Source organism: Oncorhynchus masou, unplaced genomic scaffold, assembly GCF_036934945.1.
Source record: "Oncorhynchus masou masou isolate Uvic2021 unplaced genomic scaffold, UVic_Omas_1.1 unplaced_scaffold_1496, whole genome shotgun sequence".
In the NCBI taxonomy this organism is placed as follows: domain Eukaryota; kingdom Metazoa; phylum Chordata; class Actinopteri; order Salmoniformes; family Salmonidae; genus Oncorhynchus; species Oncorhynchus masou.
The window spans coordinates 21,816-28,216 of record NW_027004967.1 but is presented as its reverse complement, the minus strand read 5'-3'; the positions used below and the strand labels follow the sequence as shown (position 1 = coordinate 28,216).

Sequence of the window (6,401 nt, the reverse complement as noted above, 5' to 3'; positions counted from 1 at the left end):
TTTGCAACTGCACATGGGGACAAAGATCGTATATTTTGGTTGTAGATTGTACTTTTGGGAGAAATGTCTGATGAAACAAAAATAGAACTGTTTGGACATAATGACCATCGTTATATTTGGAGGAAAAAGGGGGCGGCTTGCAAGCTGAAGAACACCGTCCCAACCGTGAAGCACGGGGGTGGCAGCATCATGTTGTGGGGGTGGCAGCATCATGTTGTGGGGGTGCTTTGCTGCAGGAGGGACTGGTGCACTTCACAAAATAGATAGCACCATGAGGAAAGACAATTATGTGGATATTATGAAGCAACATCTCAAGACATCAGTCAGGAAGTTAAAGCTTGGTCGCAAATGGGTCTTCCAAATGGACAATGACCCCAAGCATACTTCCAAAGTTGTGGCAAAATGGCTTAAGGACAACAAAGGCAAGGTACTGGAGTCAATTCTATAGAAAATGTGTGGGCAGAACTGAAAAAGCTTGTGCGAGCAAGGAGGCCTACAAACCTGACTCAGTTACACCAGCTCTGTCAGGAGGAATGGGCTAAAATTCACCCAACTTATTGTGGGAAGCTTGTGGAAGGCTACCTGAAACGTTTGACCCAAGTTAAACAATTTAAAGGCAATGCTACTAAATACTAATTGAGTGCATGTAAACTTCTGACCCACTGGGAATGTGAAATAAAAGCTGAAATAAATCATTCTCTCTACTATTATTCTGACATTTCACATTCTTAAAATAAAGTGGTGATCCTAACAGGCCTAAAACAAGGAATTTTTACTCTGATTAAATGTCAGGAATTGTGTAAAACTAAGTTTAAATGTACGTGGCTAAGGTGTACCTAAACTTCCGACTTCAACTGAATATTTTAGAGACAATCTAGGAGAACCAGCCAGACCAGAAAGGAATCAGACAACTCCTAGCTAAACTCAGCCAGATCCAGCTCCTTGACGTGACTAACATAACAACTGAGCTGATGAGGATCGAGCTGGATTAAAAACCTTTAATGTAGTTTTTCAGTGGCAGGGACTGGGAGACTAGTCAGGATGGAGGGAAAGATGAACAGAGAAAAGTACAGAGAGATCCTTGATGAAAACCTGCTCCAGAGCACTCAGGACCTCAGACTTGGGTGAGAGTTCACCTTCCAACAGAACAACGACCCTAAAGCACACAGACAAGACAACGCAGGAGTGGCTTCAGGACAAGTCTCTGAATGTCCTTGAGTTGCCCAGCCAGAGCCTGGACTTGAACCCAATCGAACATCTCTGGAGAGACCTGAAAATAGCTATGCAGCAACACTCCCCATCAACACTCCCCATCCGATCTGACAGAGCTTGAGAGGATCTGCAAAGGAGAATGGGAGAAACTCCCCAAATACAGGTGTTCCAAGCTTGTAGCGTCATACCCAAGAAGACTAGAGGCTGTAATCGCTGCCAGAGGTGCTTCAACAAAGTACTGAGTAAAGGGTCTGAATACTTATGTAAATGTGATAATTCAGTGATATTTCTAAAAACCTATTTTTGCTTTGTCAGTATGGGGTATTGTGATGTCATTATGGGGTATTGTGATGTCATTATGGGGTATTGAGATGTCATTATGGGGTATTGAGATGTCATTATGGAGTATTGTGATGTCATTATGGGGTATTGTGATGTCATTATGGAGTATTGTGATGTCATTATGGGGTATTGTGATGTCATTATGGAGTATTGTGATGTCATTATGGGGTATAGATTAATGTGTAGATTAATGAAGGGGGAAAACGATTGAATCCATTTCAGAATAAGGCTGTAACATAAAATGTGGAAAAAGTCAAGGGGTCTGAATACTTTCCAAATGCACTACACACACACACACACACCTGACTCCATGCAGATTCATCTAACCTGACTCCATGCTGATTCATCTAGCCTGACTCCATGCAGATTCATCTAACCTGACTCCATGCAGATTCATCTAGCCTGACTCCATGCCGATTCATCTAGCCTGACTCCATGCAGATTCATCTAACCTGACTCCATGCAGATTCATCTAACCTGACTCCATGCAGATTCATCTAACCTGACTCCATGCAGATTCATCTAACCTGACTCCATGCAGATTCATCTAACCTGACTCCATGCAGATTCATCTAACCTGGCTCCATGCAGATTCATCTAGCCTGACTCCATGCAGATTCATCTAACCTGACTCCATGCAGATTCATCTAACCTGACTCCATGCAGATTCATCTAACCTGACTCCATGCAGATTCATCTAACCTGACTCCATGCAGATTCATCTAACCTGACTCCATGCTGATTCATCTAGCCTGACTCCATGCAGATTCATCTAACCTGACTCCATGCAGATTCATCTAGCCTGACTCCATGCCGATTCATCTAGCCTGACTCCATGCCGATTCATCTAGCCTGACTCCATGCAGATTCATCTAACCTGACTCCATGCAGATTCATCTAACCTGACTCCATGCAGATTCATCTAACCTGACTCCATGCAGATTCATCTAACCTGACTCCATGCAGATTCATCTAACCTGACTCCATGCAGATTCATCTAGCCTGACTCCATGCAGATTCATCTAGCCTGACTCCATGCAGATTCATCTAGCCTGACTCCATGCAGATTCCTCTAACCTGACTCCATGCAGATTCCTCTAACCTGACTCCATGCAGATTCATCTAGCCTGACTCCATGCAGATTCATCTAACCTGACTCCATGCAGATTCATCTAACCCGACTCCATGCAGATTCATCCCAGACAGACTTATTCATCAACACATTAGGGGATTTATTGTCATTTCTATTCATCAGTCTAACTGCCGGACTAATGCTGCTATCAAAGTGTTAACATTAGATTACCAGAGGACAGCCACACACCCATAGTGCTGTAAAGGTCAGTCCCTGTGCTAACGCAGATCTAATCTCTTAGGGCTTCTGTGTTTTATGACAACAGACCAGGCAGCCCAAAGCAACACAGATGAGCGTGTTAAAGTCGTTCCTCTGAGGTGGACTGAAGTCTGGTGGAGAGTCAAGACAGAGAGGTATTCGGTGTTCTGTGGTCTGTGTGTGGAGAGATTGTAGGTCTGAGAGAGAGAGAGAGAGAGAGAGAGAGAGAGAGAGAGAGGGACAGAGACAGACAGACAGAGAGAGACAGAGAGAGAGACAGAGACAGAGAGAGAGACACAGAGAGAGAGAGAGAGAGGGACAGAGACAGACAGACAGACAGAGAGAGAGAGAGAGAGAGAGAGAGAGAGAGAGAGAGAGAGACAGAGAGAGAGAGAGACAGAGAGAGAGACAGAGAGAGACAGAGAGAGACAGAGAGAGACACAGAGAGACACAGAGAGAGAGAGACTGTATTTTTTTGTGAAGAATCAACAACAAGTGGGTCACAATCATGAAGTGGAACGACATTTATTGGATATTTCACTTTTTTAACAAATCAAAAACTTTTTTAACAAATCAAAAACTGAAAAATTGGGCGTGCAAAATTATTCAGCCCCCTTAAGCTAATACTTTGTAGCGCCACCTTTTGCTGCGATTACAGCTGTAAGTCACTTGGGGTATGTCTCTATCTAGTTTGAAATATCCAATAAATGTCGTTCCACTTCATGATTGTGTCCCACTTGTTGTTGATTCTTCACAAAAAAAATACAGTTTTATATCTTTATGTTTGAAGCCTGAAATGTGGCAAAAGGTCGCAAAGTTCAAGGGGGCCGAATACTTTCGCAAGGCACTGTACCTCTCTGCGAATATCACATACATTATCAAGCATTTCACACATGTTATCCAGATACTGACTGTTAACACTCTGTGGTCTATAGCAGCTTGTCATATTATATGTACGGCTTAAAGTGGTCCTATGGACAGATACTCCAATCTCCGCTGTGGAGCTTTGCAGCTCCTTCAGGGTTATCTTTGGTCTCTTTGTTGCCTCTCTGATTAATGCCCTCCTTGCCTGGTCCATGAGTTTTGGTGGGCAGCCCTCTCTTCCGTAAAGCCCAGCTCTGTGGAGTGAACAGCTTAAAGCTTTGCAGCTCCTTCAGGGTTATCTTTGGTCTCTTTGTTGCCTCTCTGATTAACTCCCTGGAGGGCATTAATCAAACTTGGCATGTTTGTTGTGGTGCCATATCATAAATATTATATATATTATTATCAATAAAGGTAAATTTAAAAAATATATATTCTTTTCCTTTTATAATAATGGATTTAACGGAGCTCCCATGGGACGTTCAGAGTTTAGGATGTGTTTTTACGACCCTGATCTGTACTTCTCACAACTTTGTCCCTGATTAAATAAATGATATACTAATATCCATTTATTTATATATTTATGTCATCTGCAGCATGGTTTCCTGAGTCGTAGTGGGAGGACCACACTGCCTATTGCATGACTCCCAAGTTTACTTCCAAATAATGGTTATTATAATCAATATTTGCATATAGTTCTTTCCACTACCATTTCTCACCTTTCATTTTACCAACACAAAAAGATCCCACCATGTCGAACAAATAGATTGTATGTCTGCATTTATAAAATTTGTACTGAAACTTCCTCTGTCCATCAGCCCGGTCGTGACCTTTCTTTTTCTTAATGAGTTCAGTAATTCATTCTTATGAAATGGTTGGATAGAAACCTGGTTAGTAAACGTTTGAAAAGCTATTAGCGCGCACCCCGCTAACTAGCTAGCCATTTCACATCGTTTACGCCAGCCTAATCTCGGGAGTTGATAGGCTTGAAGTCATAAACAGCGCATTGCTTGACGCACAACGAAGAGCTGCTGGCAAACGCACAAAACTGCTGTTTGAATGAATGCTTACGAGCCTGCTGCTGCCTACCACCGCTCAGTCAGACTTCTCTATCAAATCAAATTATGTTTTGATTCCTATTTTGGGTATTGGGGATGGTCACGTTTTTTCCCTCGTGCGTTCAGAGAGGATTTAGGTTAAATATATTTTGCTGAAGGGTGAGACATACATTTCCATTTCAGAGAGGTCTGATTTTCTAATCAAGTTCAATTTATAGTTTGTTATTTTTTATGACACAACCTCTCTGGGTCCTGTCACGGAGATCCTGCCATACATCTCAACCTCTCTGGGTTGTCACGGAGATCCTGCCATACATCTCAACCTCTCTGGGTTGTCACGGATCCTGCCATACATCTCAACCTCTGAGTTGCCACATCTCAGCCTCTGGGTTGTCAGAGATCCCGCCATACATCTCAACCTCTCTGGATCCTGTTGCATCTCACGGAGATCCTGCCATACATCTCAACCTCTCTGGGTTGGGTACCGCCATACATCTCAACCTCTCTGGGTTGTCACGGATCCTGCCATACATCCATACATCTCAACCTCTCTGGGTTGTCAGGGAGATCCTGCCATACATCTCAACCTCTCTGGGTTGTGGGGAGATCCTGCCATACATCTCACCTCTCTGGGTTGTCACGGAGATCCTGCCATACATCTCAACCTCTCTGGGTTGTCACGGGAGAACATCTCACCCTCTGGGTTGTCAGGAGAGATCATCTGCCATACATCTCAACCTCTCAGGGTTGTCACGGAGATCTGTCATACATCTCCTCTCTGGGTTTGGGAGATCCTGCCATACATCTCAACCTCTCTGGGTTGTCAGGGAGATCCTGCCATACATCTCAACCTCTCTGGGTTGTCAGGGAGATCCTGCCATACATCTCAACCTCTCTGGGTTGTCAGGGAGATCCTGCCATACATCTCAACCTCTCTGGGTTGTCAGGGAGATCCTGCCATACATCTCAACCTCTCTGGGTTGTCACGGAGATCCTGCCATACATCTCAACCTCTCTGGGTTGTCAGGGAGATCCTGCCATACATCTCAACCTCTCTGGGTTGTCACCTCTCTGGGTTGTCCGGAGATCCTGCCATACACATCTCTGGGTTGTGTGACACCATACATCTCAACCTCTCTGGGTTGTCAGGGAGATCTCCACATCTCAACCTCTGGGTTGGGAGATCCTTCCATACATCTCAACCTCTCTGGGTTGTGGGACATCCTGCCATACATCTCAAGGGAGATCCTGCCATACATCTCAACCTCTCTGGGTTGTCACGGAGATCCTGCCATACATCTCAACCTCTCTGGGTTGTCAGGAGATCCTGCCATACATCTCAACCTCTCTGGGTTGTCAGGAGATCCTGCCATACATCTCAACCTCTCTGGGTTGTCAGGGAGATCCTGCCATACATCTCAACCTCTCTGGGTTGTCAGGGAGATCTGCCATACATCTCAACCTCTCTGGGTTGTCACGGAGATCCTGCCATACATCTCAACCTCTCTGGGTTGTCACGGAGATCCTGCCATACATCTCAACCTCTCTGGGTTGTCACGGAGATCCTGCCATACATCTCAACCTCTCTGGGTTGTCAG

At 44.4% G+C, this 6,401-nt stretch overlaps 1 pseudogene; it reads left to right on the top strand.

The window, feature by feature from the left end:
- The first annotated feature begins 361 nt into the window (after positions 1 to 361).
- Positions 362 to 6,401, top strand: part of LOC135531031 (protein numb homolog) — a 27,388-nt pseudogene continuing 21,348 nt past the window's right edge.